Raw genomic sequence first — 19,585 nt, forward strand, 5'->3', positions numbered from 1 at the left:
TGTCTTCAGTGGCGGTATTTGTACTATCCAACATGACTAAGAGGCTTGGAATCTTGACTTTGGATCCTAATAATGATGGGCACAGTAGAAACATCTCGGACAGAAAACTAGCTGAAGTTGCACTGCAGATTGATTGTTTTATTTTCTTCTTCCTCTTGTTGCATCCAGAGTATGATGAACTGGGGCATCAGGGTTCATTGCTGGCAAAGTTGTGAGCTTGTGGGCAGATCCTGGGCTGGCATAAAATGATGCAACTGTTGACTTCAGTGGACATACCTGGATTCACACCAGTTAAGGATCTCGCCCTCAGAGTCCAGCTTCATCCGATAGCAGCTTGTTAGTAGCACCTTGATACCACGGTAATTGGCGAGCTATAAATATTGAAGACAGATATAATATTAACAGGCTGTGTCATCAATTAACTAATGGCAGCTGCAAGGAAATGTCAGATCAAAATAACCTATAATGGCATATGGTTTTCTTCTTAACCCCCATCCTTACCCCCCACCTCCTGAAACGATCAGCATCAGGACACCTCATTTTTCATGTTAATATAGGAGCTGTAACATTTTGTGATGAGGACTGATCTGATCTGTTTCCCGATTGCTCCATGTTTACATTCCTGTGCAAAAGCAGAGCTGGTATAAACCAGAGGACTGGATGCACAGGCCCCTTTCAGGTAATGAGGTGGAATATGTCATGTAGTTTCTAAATGAAGTTTATTTAATCCTCTGGGTGATATACACCAACTGTGGCTATTGCAATAATGTGTCTTATTTGGCGAGAACAAACCATTTCTATAGCTGTTCTCTACCCCTGTGGGCATGATTACCCAGCTTAGGAACCCCAGCCATGGATCAGGGTCCCATTGTGAGGTGCATTATATAAACATGTAACAAAAAGATTGTCCTTGTTCCAGAGATCAAATATTAAAGTTTCTTTAGCTGATAAAGAAACAATACTTTGGGTGAAATCCTGACCCTAATGATGTCAATGACAAAACTCCCAATGACTTCAGTGGCTCTAGGATTACACCCCACGTATTTTAGGGCTTCTTTACACAGGGCGTTGGTCCACGGGAAGCCAGGGTGTGAATCTACACATAGCATGCCAGCTTGCCGGGCAGTGGTGTTCCACATGGACACTGCTACAGTGCACTAAAATTTCTGAAGTGCACTTAGCAGTGTCCACATGGGATGTTTAGTGGGCGGGAAGCTAGTGTGCTGTAGATTTGCACCCTGGCTTGCCAGGCACTAACGTCCTGTGTAGACAAGATACTACTGACTTAAATACTTCTCTTGGTACTTACATGGCTCTCATGATCCTAGGATCCGAACGCATCACAATCATTAATGCGTTTATCCTCAGAACATCTCTGTCCGGTAGTAGTATTGTCCTGATTGTTCAGATAGAGGCTGTGTACCTCAGTTCCCCGATGCTGCAGTCCCTCCATATTCAGCAAAGTGCTTAAGTCCATGTTCAGGCCCCATTATCTTCAGTGTACCTAAAGTTAAGCACATGCTTGAAGGTTGTGCTAAATAGACATGGATTTAAGTGTGTGCTTAAAGTTTTGCTGAGTTGAGGCTAGAGAGATGAGTTGATTGGCCCAAAGTCACATAGTAGGCTTGTGGCAGAACTGGAAATGGAGCTAGCTCTCCTGAACACAGCTGGGTGAATAAATGGTTGTTTAATTTGCTGGCAATTCTCACCTCCCCCACCAAAAAAAAAAAAATCACTTTGGGTTGACCCGAAAATAAATGTTTAAAAAAACTTTGGGGAATTGAAGAATTGAATAAGAATTAATTTTGAGTTGAACAAAACATGTTGTGTACTCCCAAAAGAAATGTTTTGTTTCTATTTTGAGCATTCTCATTACTATTTCCTCTTTGTTTAATAAAATCAAGGAAAATTCTAAAAAATAGTTTCTGTCTAGAAAATGTCATGAAATGTATTGACTTTTTTGGAAATTGTTGTTGTTGTTGTTTTTTACTGAAACAATTTGCTGAAATCAACACCAATTTACGAAATTTTTTGGTTGACCTGAACCTGCATTTTTCACCCCAAAAAGTTTCAGTCCAAAAATTTCACGTAGCTGTCATCCTGAGTCCCAGTCTGGGGCATTAACCACAAGATAGCCTTTCCTTGTTGCAGGGAACGTGTTTTGGAGGGGAGAGAGGTCATTGTGGAAGTTTGTCTAGAAATTTTTCTTAACTTTTCATCCGTGTTCTAATTATAACTCTGGAGTCTTTATATAAAACAGCAAGATGGATGAGCTAAGGCTTTATATTGCTTTTTGATTAAGTGGGCACAGGGTCTGATTGACACCTCGCTAGTTTATTCTTTATCTCTTAAAGTCCCGGCATTGCTGGATTGTCACGTTTTGTGCCAGGTCCTTGAGTTTGACTGTATCACTTTAAACCTCTTCCTTCCCCAGTCCTCTTTGACCTTGGGCATTGAGAATGGAGCACAGGACATGCTGTTTGGAGCCCTAAAACAATGAAAGCGTGTATTTAACATGGACATTGTTTTTATTCCAGCATTACATAACACATAAGAGCCTGATGTAAGCTGTGGCTTGCCACTCCTTGATCTGCCGCTGGAGAGGAAGGAGGGGAATAAGGCAATAGCCTATTATTTGGGAGACATGGGTTCAAATCCCAACTCTATCCCAAGGACTTCCTGTATGACCTTGGGCATGTCACTTAGGCCTTTGTGCCTCAGTTCCTGATCTGAAAAATGGGGATAATAGTGCATCCCTACCTCATAGGGATGTCAAAGATTGAGAGGTACTCTGGTACTGGGGGCTATCTGTATACCCTAGATTGATAGAGTCCTGCCTTCTAAGAAGTCTTGTGAGTTCTTTGGGGCAGGGACTGTCTTTTTGTTCTGTGCTTGTACAGTACCTAGCACATTGGGGTCCTGGTCCATGGCTGGGATTTTTAGGCCCTAAAATTATACCAAAAAAATAAATAAATGGAGGATGGTTTTGTAGCTACACTCCACATCATTACATAACAGCAGCAACTGCTCCACATACAAATTGATGTAGCCAGTCTGGGACTATGGGGATCTCTTAAGAACCCTACTTTTATGTTAATATTATTATTATACAGGTTACAGTAGTGCCTGCAATGATCTAGGTGTTTTGCACACAGAAAGGAAGATGCAGTTCCTGCTCCAGTGAGCTCACAAACTCAAAAGACCAGCAACAGATAAAGGATGGGGCAGTAGGGGGGAAAAAAGCACAAACTAGATATGGTCAAAACTTTTTTCTCTTAAAATATTGTTGATGAAGAAGTCTATAAGAAGAGAATGAAAATGTTCACAACCTACCTTTGTTTCCAGTGAAATTTTCTGACTCCCCGCCCACACTCAATGATTCAAAATATTTTCAAATAGGAAACACATTTCCTTTCAGTTTTCAAAAACAAAACAAAAAAAAACCTAACCAACCAAATATTTTTGGTTTTCAGTTTTGAAGGTTCTTTTTAATCTTCCCTCTTCCCACTGGAAGAAGAAAAAATGGAAAGAAATTGAGAGGAAAAGAAAATCGATAATTGAAAATGGAAAATGTATTGGCTTTTGAAAACTGAAATTTTTAGTTTCATGTCATTGGAAACTTCTGTGACAATAAGTTAATAAAATCAATTTTAAAATGTTTCATGTAAAATACTTCAATTTTTCTACCAGCTGTAATACGTACACAACAATTAAATAAGAATTCACTCTCTCTAGCTGCCTCTCTACCCAGAAATTGTTAGTTGGCTAATTTCCTGTAGGCCTCAGGGTAGAAGTGGATCTTGGGGAGGGATTTGAAGGAGAGGGAAGAACAATTTAAGGATGTCACCCCATGCGCAATGAGCAGCATGGAAAAAAGCACAAAGATAATTGTGACAAACAGACTGCTGAGGATGCAATTACTGGTGGTGGAGTGGAGGTGGGACAATGTAAGAGATCAGTGGTGTAGTGGTCCCTTTAATTAGTGTGTGAGCCAACTAGTGGTGCTCACTGTGTCTTGTGTTTTAGAAGCCACCAGTAACCAACCGAAGCAGCAGGATGTATATAGCAAGGTCTCACATGTTTGTGGATAGTTCAACTGAGTGGTTATCTTCATTGTATAAAAGAGCTACTCCTGGGGGACTTCTGCACCAAAAAAAAAAAATCTGCAACAAAAAATTAATAATTCTTCACACAATATTTTCAAATTCTGCATATTTTATTTGTCAAAATAACACAGGATCATCATACCTGTTTCAATTATTTTTGGCCATTTATTTCAAAATACCTGTCAGCAAGTACATCTGTAACAATACAGACAACAAAAAAGATTCAGGAAATCTTTTTTGACAAATAGATTCCTTACTAGGCATATTAATACAGATGTCTGAGTAATCATTCATTTCAACTACAATACAGAACCATATTTGCCGCACCCCTCAGAAGCAGTGCAAAAGCTTGGGGGGGGGGAGTCAGGGGTAATGGAGGAGCTGAGGGAGAGGGAAGAAATTGCTGGGAAGGAGCTGGGTGTGAACTTAAAGGGTTGTTGGGTGTGGATGGGAAAAGTATGGAACAGGATTTCTTTGGGGTGGGGGTGGGACAGGATTGTTAGGGAGCTTCCCCCATGCAGATCGTGACTGACCTCTAACCTCTCCCATTTAGTCAGCATATCTAACCTGTACCCATGTGTCCCTGCATCCCCATCTGTCCTTGCAGGCCCTGCCCTCATGTGGGGGTTGCGGGACACTCCTCCATCCCCATGTGGCCCTGCACCCCCTCCCCCTGTCCCCATGTGTCTGTGACCCCACTCAGCCACACCTTGTCCCTATGTGGCCCTGCACTCCTACCCCCTATGGCCCTGCACCTCCACTCCCATTCAGTCCCTGCTCCAGTCTATCCTCCCACACTAGCCCTTATGAGCCCCTGTCCGATGTTCCAGCAGTCCCATGCTGTCTGTCTCCTCTTAGCCCCTGTCTCCTGACCTATCCCAGCAGGCACTGTGAAGAAGGCAGGCTCTTTCTCTTCCCTAGCTGGCCCAGAGCTGCTGCTCTGTTCTAGTGCCACAGCACCCTCTAGTGGGCAAAACTGCAGCAACTTTCCAGCCAAAGTTTTTTTTCTGCACAAAAATTTATAACTATGCATGGATCATTAATTATGCATGTGTGCAGAGGTGCAGAATTCCCCCAGGAGTAAAAAGCAACAGACACAATAAGTGGTGGGTGGGGTGTGACGTGGAGAGCTGTGAAGGGCCTTGAAGGTGAAGATAAAATGAAGCCTGATGTGGTGAAAGCCCGTGGAGTGATCCAAAGAGACGGGTAATCTGGTGAGAGATGGGCAGGGACGATGGTTACAGCAAAGATTTGATAGTTTGCAATAAGGACAGGGCAGGCTGTTCTCTGTCCCAGCTTCCCAGTCCTGATGCTGTCTTTATCAACTAAGAGAAATTGCAAAGGCTGATGACTTAATATCTTGCTGTTGAATGCTGCAGTCTTTGTAAAGGATTAGCATGTTGATAATTACAGATGATTTCAACTTTGGGGAAAAACCATTGATTTGTTTATAACATACAGTCATTTGCAAATAAATTACCTTCTGGAGCATGTGTTTTCTTTATGAAAAAAGTTGCCTTTTTATTTTTAACTCAAAATTTATAGTAGATGGCAGTCAAGACTGTTCAGCTGTTGTAATTTATATGCGCTGCCTTGAATTGGATCAACAAGATGGAACCCAGGCTGAAATGCGCAAGACTGTAATGTCTGCTCACAGGATTCATACTTTTCAGTGATCTCTGCCTATCTCTTGCCATGGAACCCGAGCACCACATAAACATGATTGAATTTATCCTCACAGTATCCCTGTCAGGTAGGGAAGTATTACCCCCAGAGATAGGAAACTGAGGCATAGAGAGATTTAGTGAGATGGGCACATGGATCTGTGGGAAAGCCAGGGATAGAACTCAGTCTTCTTGTCATTGAGATCTATCAGCCTTACAGGAGCGGCTCTAGGCCCCAGCACACCAAGCGCGTGCTTGGGGTGGCAAGCTGTGGGGGGCGCTCTGCTGGTCCCCGGGAGGGCAGCAGGCAGCCAGCCTTTGGCTGCATGCCTGCGGAGGGTCCTCTGGTCCCGCGGCTCGACCGGCTCCCGACCGGCAGAGTGCCCCCACTTGGCATGCCACTGTGCTTGGGGTGGCGAAATGTCTAGAGCCGCCCCTGCAGCCTTATTCTCATTTACCCTGATCTCTTCCCGCTGCTTTGGCAATGTAAAAGGGCCTTAAAGTGGACATAAATTTCCATTACAGCTGCTCTAAAGTGCCTTTACACAGCCAGTGTAGTGTAAAGGCAGCTGGTGTGCTGTGACACCGCTTAGCATGCTGACCAATTGTTTCTTTGTGTTCCCTTCCTCTGTTTGTTGTACCAACCCATTGTCTCTTACCTTATATTTGTGCTGTAAACTCTCTAGGGCAGGAACCATCTCTTTGTTATATGTTTACACAGCACCTCGCACAATGGGACCCTGCCATGTATGCTCTACTCCAGTTCAACAATAATCAGTGTAAATGAAGAATAAGACCTACTGATTTCAATGCAGCTACTCCCATACTTAAAGTGAAGCATGTTTGCCAGATTAGGACTTTAATTCCCTGCAATTCTTAAGCTTTGGGTACACAAACAAACATGGAGACACAACATAAACATGCTGCCACCTGCATATCTTACACCAGTTTCCCGAGACACAAGCTATCGGCCAATAGGACTGTTACGCAAGTATAAATGCACCTATGCTAGGGTTTACACCAACATAGCTGTGTTGGTAAAAAAAAAAATCATCCCCTAGCCAACCTTGCCGTGCCAATATGAGCTTTAAGGGTAGACCAGGACTTGGCAGAAGTGGGTAAACAGTATCTAATTTTCGAAATCTTTCTTCTTTCGAACAGATACCGCTGTTTGGCTGAAAAAAGCCAAAGGGTTTTATGTTAATGTTGGAAGCGGGTTGAAATGTCACTTTTATTTACAAAAAAAATTACAAACCATTTTTTCACCATATTTTTATGCCTCATTAAATTGTCTTTTATAATTTCCTAGCCAGAAATTGCCTGATGTGCTTCTCATTGTACCTTGCTAAAATGGAATTTTTTTCTCATCGATATCATCATCTGTTTAAAATATGTTTAACTGACAAATTCTTCTTTTTCCCACTTTCCCCCAGGGAATGAATAAATAGCTCATAACAAAAAACACTTTTTTGTTATTCAAATTAGCCTTCTTTCCCCAGCCGCAAATACCTTTCTCCTTGCAAACTGTATTTTTGACAATAACAACTACCTAGAGCTTTCTGCATTTTCTTCATGGACAAGCATTCCGACCAAACACACACTAAATAGAAATCCCATTTAACTAGAACCCATTCTGCATACAGCAGCAATAATCGTTTAGAGATGCACATAAAAGGGAATATGTTGTTGCAACAGTGTAATTGGTTAATTTATATTGTGCAGGAGAACTATCTTTTGGCATTGACAAAATAAGCTTTCACTTGTAGGCCAGACGGTTACTGATTAAAGATGGGCAAACTACTTCCAAAATAGAGGGAGGGTACTGGTGAAGATGATGATTTGCCATCTGTCCACTAATAGTTGTGGTATTTTACTCCTTGCTAACCACCTGTGCACTGCAAAGGCTCCTACACATGCTCATTCTCAAACCTAACACCCACTGAAATATTAATGTTTTGCACACACACACATATAACACCTTTCCTTGCAAAAATCCTCAAGTGCTTTGGAATAATTAATTAAGCCTCATTGCAACCCAGCAAGATATTATCCTCATCTGACAGATTGTTAATTGAGGTACAGAGAGGTCAAGTGCCTTAACTGATCTCGTACAACAAGTTGGCGGCAGAACTGGGGTTAGAACTAGAGCTGTGAGGGAACTGGAATTTCTATCCCATGGAAACGTTTGCATTTCTGAGGGTTTTTTTCATTGATGTGAACTGGACTGAGATGTTGGAAATGTGAAATTTTCTGAGGAATGAGAGGTTATGAAAATGTCTGGGGTGGGAAGCCTGCCTGCTGATCAGGCTTTCGGGAAACCATTGTTTTGTTTTGATAACGCTGACACCTTTCAGTCAGATAAAGTCAAGGCAAAATGTTTTTATCATTTCATTTTATTTTGCGTCAACTTTTATATTCCAATATTTGTGCCATTATATTATGTCCATAGGTGAATGAGTGATGTTCATATACCAAACCCTAGGACATTTTATATACTAAACTCTGGTTCATTTCCAGTTCAGAACAAAAACAAATTTTGAAATATCAGAGTTTCCCATAGAACAGAAATTGCATTTTCCCGCTGGGGGGCAGCAGCTCCAAGGGCCTCTACCTTGACTTAAAAATGCTCTATCAGAAGTCTATCCCTTTGGTGTTTTCTACATCCATTGCCTGCTTCAGTTGAATTCTTGGCAGTTGGGAGCTCTTCCTAACTCAAGTTCTTAACAAGCTGAAGGAGAGCACGGCATTAGCATAACTGTTGTCAATTGACTCAAATGGCCTAAGGTTTGGTATACAAACACTTCTCATGAACTACAGTCACTCAGCTCTGGGCATAAAAGCTAGCTTATTACTGCTTGCCTGCAAGAAAAAATAAAGAATGCACTGCTGAAAATAGGTACGGAGACTGATATAAAGGCAGTAATACTAAAATAGATGGTGAAATCAATGGCTATAATTCACTGAAGTTTGGCAAGCTAATAGAATTTCCCAGAGTAACACTGTGCTTTCTTCCCCCCTGAGACTAGGAAGTGTGAATACGGTTAGCAATTGCCTGGTTGTCATTTATCATTCCAAGACTCAATATAAGGAGAGTTTTCAGCTGCTGCTGGATCTGCTGGGGGGGTGGGGGTGGGGGAGGCGCAGGAGAAAATGGATGTTATGTGTTCCTAACTAATGGTCATCCTGCACTACCACCAAATCTCTGAATATTGCACAGGACTGCGAGCAAAGGTAGGCTGGGGGCAGAACAACTAGAAGATGAAGTATCAGAGGGGTAGCCGTGTTAGTCTGGATCTGTAAAAGCAGCAAAGAGTCCTGTGGCACCTTATAGACTAACAGACGTTTTGGAGCATGAGCTTTCATGGGTGAATACCCACTTCGTCAGATGCATGTAGAAGATGAATAACCTTCTCACCAGCAGCAGAACTTCAGTCCTTTTCTGTGGGGCTTTTAGTCCCTGATTTATGAACCAAGGTTGCCAGATCCCTCAGATCAGCAAATTCCAAATGGCAGAGACCGTGCCAGATGGAAGGGAAAGGGGTATATTCTTTCTCCTAGTTATCCCTTTATAACCCCATCCCCTATCACCCATGTGACAAGTTAACCTCTCATATGCTAAGGCTTGTGGAGGTCCTTTTCTCCTGTGTTGAACTCATGGGAAGAGAAACTTTTCCTTTTCTTGGCTGGGTGTTGTCTCAGCTGCAGGGTGGAGATGAGTCTCTTTAGATCGGGCTGATACATGGGGAGTGAAGAATGTTCTCTGTTTCATCATAATATATTGGTGGTTTGCTCCGCTTGGCTGTGATACAGAGGGAAGCCCTGATTGTGGTCAGATATAGAGAGAGGCTGTTGATGCCAACCCAGAAGAAGAGGGCTGTAACTCATGTCATTCTTTGTGTATTTTGGTCATGAAGCCTTTTTGGGCTCTGGGGTGGATTCTACAGAAAGTTAAACTCAGGCCTTTTGCATGTAGTGTCTGTCATCTGATCCTGAACCAGCCACTTTTAAACATTGGCTGCTGAACCCCTGGGAACTGGAAATTGGAACATGAACTGAACATGGGAGAGCTGCACCCGATAGAGTAAGAATTTGGCTGTAGTACTCAGAGATTTGTCGTCTGACTATGAGGACCATCCAAAGTGGAGTTGTTGCTCCATTTAAGTCATTTTTGCCCATCTTGATATTCTAGCCCTGAAGTGGAAGGTTTGAAAAGCCAAGAGAGAGGCTGTATTGCAGGAATTAGAGCCCTGTTCTGCAAGCCCAAGAGGTTCAGAAGATGTATGGACTTGAAGATATTTACCCTGGAGTGAACTTACAGGCCTTCCAAGGTTCCCCCATTACTGGTTATCATAGGACTGTGGTTAGAATCTAATCTTTCACTGATGCTGTTAGCTATACTTATATACACAAGGCCATATGGCTTTATTAACTTGCTGAGGACACCTGATGTGAATTATTCCATTCCAAAGATGATATCTGTGCAAAACCACTGGATTCCATTGTGGGACACAGGAATGCTGTAACATCCAAGATGACCTGCCATGGGGTAGCTGAGAGCTTTGCTTCTGGCTACGATGTCCTTGAACAATGGTTGCTGATCCAGGGAGTGGCATGAGTTGTGGCATTTAGCTCCAATATTTCAAGTTGCTGCCCTGACTCTTGGACACACAGTTGCTGTAACAATTCCACTTGTGCAGGTGGGAAATGGGCAGTCCTAGAATTGGTGGTGGTATATCATCAGACTGACTTTTGTTCTGGTCTCTTCACAAAAAGAATCTACTTCATGCAATACAAGTTTATCATTTACGCTTGGGCTCATTTCATCAAGTAAATGTTTCCTGAGTTTCTAAGAGAATTACGTGGTCAGTAATAAAGTAGGAAGATGGTATTTAGTGAATATCTCCAGCTGATGCATCATGGCCTCCTGGCACCTGCAGATATGATTGTTTAACTGATACAGCTTTTATCCCTGGCTTAGCTTGGTCACATAAGATAACAGCAGGAAGAGATAGGCACAGGCATTCTGAAATGTATTAGAGCCCTAAGTGTGTGTTTGTATGTATGTGTACACGCACGCTCACACACACTCTCTTTCTCTCTCACCCTGGGCCACTCTGCTATAAATTGGTTTTCTTTTACTTGCAATTTTGGTCAATGTGCTTCCAGGGAACCTGAATAAACTGTAGTCAGAACAGCAAAAGCTGCAGCGGAATGGTGTGACATCAGAAGGAGTTCAGATGGCTGTCCTCTCAGGGCTCTGCTTACTCTGTATTGAAAATACAATCCAGACATAAACTGATCACAGGCTTGAGCATTGCTCTGTGTGGGACTGCAGTCGGGGGAAGCAGTCATTATGGCTCTGGGTAAACTGACATCACTGCTATTAATATTGTTCCAAGAGGTAATGTCTTGCCTTCTGTGGGGGACAGGTTGATGCAAGTGTAACTTACAACCCCTCAGTGAGGAGCTCTTTCTCCCTTTGGTGGTGATTGGGCTACAGATAGGCTGAGGAGCCTTCTACAGCTGCAGCTAACAGAGCTAGGTATTTTAGCTCAGGCAGTAGAGGCTCATGCATTTAGATCCAGAGGTCCTAGCTTGATCTCTGCTCCCAGGGGCATGGCATAACAAAAGCATACAGCTTGCATCTTTGTTCTGTGCTCCTCACCCCCGCCCCCAGTTCTGATCCTCATCTTCAAACCCTCTAATAAATTAGGGCTTAGCTACCTCAGGGGTTCCCCCCACCTTCATCTCTGGACTCCACCAAAAATGCTACAATCAACAGGTACATCATGACTGAGAGAATTCAAGGTGCAACGCCTGGGAGCAGGAGACTTTCAGTGGACGTCCCCTAGCTATGGAATGGCCCTGCTTCTGCAGATCAGTTAGAGCTTGAGCTTTGTATCTTTAGAAATTCAGTGCAAATCTCCGTTAGTGCTGCATGGTCTTTCACTCAGTTAAAGGACGAGGTCACAGTGAGCATGCCATTCTTGGTGGATATCGGGACTGAATCGACGCCCACGGATGTCCTTTCATTGACTTCAGTAGAACATGGAATCAGGCTCGTTGCCAGCAGGACATCTTTGCTGGTCAGCAGGATCCTACCATGCATGATTGTGGCCAAAATACCCTCTTGCTAGTCCGTCCTCCACACTGTGGAAGTGCCTAGGGGCCCCAGCCAACAGTCAGGCCCCGTTGTTCTAGCACTGTTCAAACACGTACTGAAATGTGTTTTGCTCCAAAGCCATATGATTCTCTGGCTTGTGATATACAGGAGGTCAGACTAGGTGATCTAAGGGTCCCATGTGGCCTTAAAATCAATGAAACCACCTGTAGATAATTGAATAATTATTTGGTTTCAGCTTGTCAGCAACCTTTTTTGCCTCTGCTCTATGGCCCTGATTCAGCGAAGCATTTAGGCAGATGCGTAACTTTTAGCATATGAGCAATCCCAGTGACTTCAGTGACTGCTCCAAGTTATGCACATGATTCATTGCGACCACCCATACACTTAAAGTTACTCATGTGCTTAAGTGCATTGCTGGATCAGTGCCTCAACACCAATTTGTACCTTTCACTCTTTTGCTAGTCTTCAAACTCCTTTATTTTTTTCTAACCTCCATTTCCTTGTATTAACAGCTGCCCTCAGCACTTGTATCGACCCGCTCTTGTGTGTAGACAACCCTGCTAAAAGTTGGGTAGAGGAAATATAACATTTGAGAGACAAGCATGGGTCCAAAGACATAAAACTATTTATCCGGAGATAAGTAAACAGTGTTTAAAGTAGACGTTCTCACAAATGCAGGTGGCTTTCTCAGCACTGAGATATCCCTCCTGGATGGTTTTTGCCAACTTTCAAAAATCAATTATTTTCTTTTACACAAAACAATGCTTGTAAATTGTTCAAACTATTCTGCAAACAAACAGCTATATCCGCCCAAGTACGAGAGCTTCTGGAAAGGATTTAGATGCTTTGATTAAATTAGAAATACGGAATTTTTTTCTTCTTCTTCTTCCAGGTTCAAGATGGTGGAATGTGGGAGGCTTTGAAATTGCCTTTCAGATTCTCATGCTGACCTCTGAACCCACCTTGTAATAAATATTTTAAAGTTTTATTCAAACTGCTCCAAATGGTTTATAGATTCCCAGGCGAATCACTAAATTGCCTAAGAAAAGAGGAGCCTTGAAGATTAAATGAGCTCTGCAGCAGCAAAGACGGACTGAAAATTAAATATTGCAATAATTCATAAAAACACCACATTCTCAGACTCTTCAGAGCTAAGACTCTACCTGTGAGAGTATATTAAAACCAAGATTATCTGGGCTGATTCTGCAGCCAATGAAATCAATGGCAAAACTCATTTCCTCCCTGTATCCCACACACCTCAGGGATGCTGGGCTCATCTCAGGCTAAAGGGAAGTGTTTTTGTGGAAGCCTCTCATTACAAGATTGGCAGCACTTAGTGGAATGGAAACCTGTGAAGCAGGTAAATATTAATACCCCTGTTTGTATAGCCAAGGTAACAAGGCAAAGACAGGCTAAGTGTCTTGCTCAAGTCTAAATAAGTTACTCGGTGGCAGAGCTAAGAAGATAACCCTCAGAATCAGGGGAAGTAGTTCTGGCTCCTACACTTAACTCCACCTCCACTAAGCTTGTCATTTCATTAAGACATAAGCACATACCTGCTCTCTTTTCGCTGTGTAAGATGTTTGTTCCCATGCACGCATCCCCCCCTCCCTTATATTAAATACTAAACAGATCTTGGCTGTTTCTGAAGTCAGTGCTGTCCTTTGGGAATGGCTCACTTGAAAGCTATTTCAGGTTCTTACTCTAGGTCCAATCTGCTCAACTGGGTGTTACCTTATCTCCTTTCTCATCTCATCTCTAAACATACAGGTAGTACAGTATGTCCCCGAGGTGGGGTTCACAGACCCCACACTAAACCAGAGCAAGGCATCAGGAGTACTGAGCTAGGCAAGCACTGCCCCTCAACAGCTGCCGGGCATGTTCCAGGTGGAAAGACAGTTTAAAAGGACACCAGAGGCTGATGGGGAAAGGATTACAGGCTGCACCTGGAACTGTGGGAAGAGTGGCCACAGTATTAGTAAGGTCATCTAGAAGTGGTGATCCAGAGCTCCTCCTCCTTATGGACTTGGAAACCCATGAGAGACCCCGAAGAATAGGACACTGTCCTGCTGACAGACTAATTTGTGACCATGCCTCAAATGAAGGAACCAGGGGTGGCTCTATGTATTTTGCCACCCCAAGCATGGCAGTCAGGTGGCTTTCAGCGGCATGCCTGTGAGAAATCCGCTGGTAACGCAGATTCGGCAGCATGCCTGCGGGATGTCCACCGGTCCAGTGCCTTAGGTGTCCCCGCTGCCAAATTGCTGCCAAACTGGGGGACCGGCGGACCTCCCGCAGACATGCTGCCGAAGGCAGCCTGACGGCTGCCCTTACAGCAACCGGCAGGCTGCCCCCTGTGGCTTGCCGCTCCAGGCATACACTTGCTGTGCTGGTGCCTGGAGCCGCTCCTGGAAGGAGCCACAGCCCAATAGGAAGTGAACGGGGGGACTATGTCTTGGGGTGGACCGACAAGCATTCTGGACACTGTCACACCCCTTGAGAGCCCCGGGTCTGGACCCTGTGGAGTGGGAGGGCTGCTCCCAAGTCCTTCTGTTGTGACAGAGCCCTGAGGGGAGTAGAAGAGATACAGGCGAGGAACTAAGGTGCACCAGGTATGACATGGCAGGTCCCTCTCCAGAATGAGCAGGCTGAAAAGAACTGCCTGGCCACTAGGCCGGCTGGCTGTCAGCCTGACCTGCTGCGCTCCCTTGAAGCCTGAATCTAGAGACTAAGGTGTTAACCCATTACGTTATATAGTGTTTCTCAGCCAAAGGAAACCAGACCCCCAAAATAAGATTAAACACCAGACTAGTGCTGGCTGGAAAGGTATATAAATAGACATCTTCTACATTAGATTCTCCATTTGTCCCAAGGTGTGCTTGGCCCAGGAGCTGGGGGCAAGGTGGCTTTAAGGTAAGGCTTGCTTGCTTCCTGGTGTGAGCTCAGGCGTCTTCAGGCTGGGCCATGGGGCAGGGTAAGTCGCAGTTCCGTCACTCCGAATTGGTTGGGCGCCTCTCGCAATGTTTCTCAGCAGAGCAGCGGCTGTTTCTCAGCAGTTTGCGTAAGTCAAAGACGAGGCCTGATGACTCATCATCTCGGAGCAGCACGGGCAGCTTTTTCTTCTGGGTTTTATTTTTATTCTACTACTTAACTCTGAGAAATAATAAATCACAAGAAATATGTTCTCAGAAATTCATGCCCAGGGCTGGGGCTTTTTCTAAATAGCTTCAACTCTTTGGGGACTGGATACTACTAGCAAGAATTACCATAATTAACCGTAGTAAAATGCCTGTCATTTGATGTCTGAGACTTAAAAGCTTCTGTTGGGATCCAGACAGTTTTGAAAACAAGCCTCTGTGGCCTAATTAAAAGGAAGAGAAGGAGAGGGGTGGGGGTATGGAAGGAAATGCAAGGTGGACTTTGGAGTGCTTGGGGGAGAGAGAGGAATGAGGTTGGAATTCTCCAGTCTAAGGTAGAGCCCTGGAGCAGGTTACGTGATCTCTTCTGTACCATGACGCTTGCTCTCAGGGTGACATGGGGACATTCAAAATCCAATAGTGCACCTCATTGGTGAGAGAGGCCAGTTTGTCACTCTTATGTGTCGATGCTGCTTGTGTAAATGTAACGTTTAAGCGTGCAGGTTACATAAACCCCTATGGCCAGATTCTGCACTCAGAAGCACCAGTGTCAACCTGCAGTAATTCCATTGACTTCAGTGGAGTTATTCAGCATTAGGGGCCTGATCCAGCATCCACTGAAGCCCACGGGGACACTCCCATGGACTTCAATGGGGTTTGGCTATTGCATTGGTATAAATTATAGCTCAGGTCTCCAATTGCTCAGGAGTTGTAAGTGCCTAGTGAGATCCTTGCAAGGGGGCAGCTTGGGAATGTTATGTCTGGTTGTACAGAATGGATATAAATATATAAAACGTAATGAAAAATGGGTAAATCCACTTTGTGATTTTCCTGTCTTGAGCAAGGGCGCATCAATTAAATTTTGTGCTCATTTGCTCAAGGCCATAAGCTGTTTTTAATGGATTCAGATAATTGCTATAAAAATGTTTTTCCACTAACCGTGCCATGTTATGATAATACAAATATTCTTATTGCAATACGGTCCTAGGGCCAGATCCTGAGCAAGTCTAGCTGAGCCCTGTAAATCCACTGACTTCAATGGAGCTACACCAGATGACACCATCTGAAGATCAGGTGATGAGCATCTAGGTTGTTATACCATTAGCACCTTTTATGTGTCTTGGGCCAGATCCACAGTTCAGCCAAGATCCTAAAAATTAAAGTCCAAGGAGCTATGCTGACTTATACCAGCTAAAGATCTGAGCCATTGACTTCAATGGAAATATACTGAATTACATCTGATGAGGAGCTGGACCACTGACTTTGACAGAGTTATGCCAATTTACACTGTATGATGATTTGGGTCACATGTATTTTGACTTGTTTGTCTCCTATTGAGACATAAGGAAGGGATCCTCTTTTTTTGTTTTTTCCATTCTGTATTTTAGGAAGCAGGAGGGAGAAATGGTCACATGTTGCAGCTTCTAGAAGAGTTAGTAATTGTACATGTCTCCAGTGGCCAGACACTTTGTAAGTTACAGGGTTATTCAGTAAAATCATTCCCTTGTTCTTAACTTGCGTGATCTTATTATGATTGGGAACCTAGAGGCTTCTAACCAGAGCTGATTAGGAATTTTTTGATTAAACTTTTTTTTGTAAAAATTACTGATTCATTGAAACGGAAACTTTTTGTAGTAAAGGCTCAGTTTTGACAAATTTTTACTAAAAAAAACTGAAGAAAAAGTTTTTTAATTGCTGTAACATTGTGTTTTGATCTCAAAATAAAAAAACTCTGCTTCTCCAATTCAAAATGATTTTTCATTTTGAAATTTAATTACAGTTACAAAACCTTGTACAAATAATGGTTGAAATCAAAGCAAAGCATTTCAAAATTATTGAAATTAAACATTTCAGGTGACTTGGACTGATTTTTTTTCCAGATTTTTCAGTGCATGATTTTTTTTTGAGATTTTGACTTTTGTCCTGATTTGGAATGGGAATATTTTTCAATCTCAAAATTTTTCCCAGGGTGGGGAACCTGTTTCCTGCCTATCTCAACTTCTAACGTAGAGTCTCAGATATGTCAGAGTCGGATGCAAGCTATTTTTTTTAACAAATTAAAAATAATCCATTTAAGTCTTTTAAAAAAGAAGGGCTTATGTAATCAGCACCTAATCAGCATGATGCTGTCTCCCCAGCTGCTGATGGATGGTAGGCCACATAGAGGCTGAGGCGCTTGCTACATCATTAGTTAACAGAGCTAGGTCTTGTTCCTCAAGTAGTAGGACCTCATGCTTTAAAGGCCACAGGTTCAATACCTACTGCGATAGACATGCCTCAGCCGCATTGTTACACTTATCTAGTGCTTTTTCACTGTGGGTAGGTTACAAATGTAGCTGAGCAGGGCCACCCGGAGGATTCGGGGGCCTGGGGCAAAGCAGGGGAGCTGCGGTGCTTGTATTCACCTGGCAGCGGTCCAGGATTTCAGCGGCGGGGGGCCCTTCAGTTGCTCTGCGTCTTCGGCAGCACTGAAGGGCCCCCCTGCTGCCAAAATGCTGCTGAAGACCCGGACTACACTAGGCCAGGGCTCGCGGGACCTGAGGCAAATTGCCTCACTTGCCCCCATCCCCCCCTTTGGGCGGCCCATTAGCTGAGTCGTAGAGGACCTAATTCATTGTTGCCTTCTCACCTTGTATAGTCATTTATACTAGTGGAAATGTGACTGTTAGCTGAATTTGGCCCTCAGACATAGGTGAGCTTGCACTGGTGTAAATGACTACACAAGGAACAAGGCAACAACGAATGGTGCCCAGAGAAAGGAATTGTCTTGCCACAGGTAACACGGTGAGCCAATGACACAGCTGAAAGCAGAACCCTGGCTTCCTATCTCCTAGGCCCACACTCTGCACATTGCACCATGGTGCCTCTTGTTACTAAACCCACGATAAGGATGCTGAGCGTATCCAACCTGCCACAGCGATGGTGCTCTTCCACACTTGCAGGATATAGGACACTGAAAGAAAATAGTCTGAAATGCTTTGGGGGCTGGCCTATCTTCATTGTATCATGGGTTCTGCTTGTGACTGCCTTTGGATTGCAGTGATCCAATATGATGTCACTGAAGTGTTTATACATTGTGTTTTACTGCTGCATGACTGCCTGGCATAAGCACAGTGCTTGGTTCTGTACAAAAAAAAGGAGGAAGTCATTTTCCTGAAGGAGCTTGCGCTTCTAAAAGAATGATCTCCCTTTGACTCGAAGGAGAAAGTTTTATAGATAGCAACCCTTTGCCCACTCTAGTTCAGGGCCACTGTGGAGCATTTCCAGGAGAAATTTTCGTTCTGTTTTCTCAACATCCTGATTTAATGCAACCTTGAATACCCAGGATGCTGTGTTTCTATCTGACCAAACCATGTATTTTTTTTGCTGCTGTTGGAGAAGCAGTTGTTCCCTTCCGATGTAAATACTTTTCTGATTACTGCTGCCTGATGTATACAAGGAGCTTTTGAGCTTTGGCTCTGTGCTTGCCTCAATGTCCCCCAAGTCCTTGAATGAAGCCTGTAACCATGGCAATCCTCTTCTGTTCCCTGCTCATGTAAACCACAAACGTGGAGGAGCCGAAGTTATTTTCTTAAAGGAGAAACATATCGTTCTCCATCTGACTGCGGAAAGGACAGAGGGAGCAGGCGTTAAACAAAGAGAGGGAGACCTTTCTCCATGATTCAGATATTGCTGGCTGCATTCCAGTGCTTGCTTTAACCATATGTAATCTATAGGATGAATTAAACACTGGTTGAAGTTGGTTTGCAGAAACTTCAACAGACACACATGCAGTAGAATAAGCTCTCTACAGAGATCCGAGACCAGACTATGACCCCCGTTTTATACAGTCTAAATCCACAGTGACTCCATTGACTATACTAAGGTAATTCTTTACTCAGGCCAGTGTCATGGAGTCCTTGTCTCCACTGGGTGTTTGCTCCAGTTATAGCCACTGGTGCATGTGCCCCAATGCACAGTGTAAACACAATTTGCACCGGTGGAGCTAACCTCTGCAGGAAATTGGAATGAATTGAACAAATCACTGCTTATACTGGTTCAATCTGTCTATGGTTTGCACAGTGGTTGGGCCACCAGTGGCTGGAACTGAGGTGTCTTCCCATTACAGCAAGGCCTGAGAGCAGGATCAGAGCAACACCACCAGTGCCTTCTGGGGCAAAAGAGGAGTTTGGAGATGGTAATGAATTTCCAAACCAAACCAAGAGCCTCTTTTTGAAGGTGCCACATGTTGTAATCTCTAGCTCCGATGCAAATCACAGCAGTCTTGGGACTCTGAAGACACTGTCAGCTGCTCTATCCCTGGTGGAACCTCTTCTCCTAGTTCCATGTCTGTTTGGGGAAAGCTTTGAGGATTTGGAAGAAGATTCCCCAGGGGCACAAGGGCCTCTGTCTTCCTCTAGCCACGTGGGCTGAGGCAGCCGGAACTTCTCACTGGTGGGCCAGCCTCCGGGGAGCCAGATGCTGTTCCATCAGCGGCCACAACTGCCGCAGCAGTGGGGAGAGTGGTTCTGCTGGAACCTCTGACTCCCTGTGATGTCCCTGGCACCTGGTCCT

Source organism: Gopherus evgoodei, chromosome 7, assembly GCF_007399415.2.
Source record: "Gopherus evgoodei ecotype Sinaloan lineage chromosome 7, rGopEvg1_v1.p, whole genome shotgun sequence".
NCBI lineage: Eukaryota > Metazoa > Chordata > Testudines > Testudinidae > Gopherus > Gopherus evgoodei.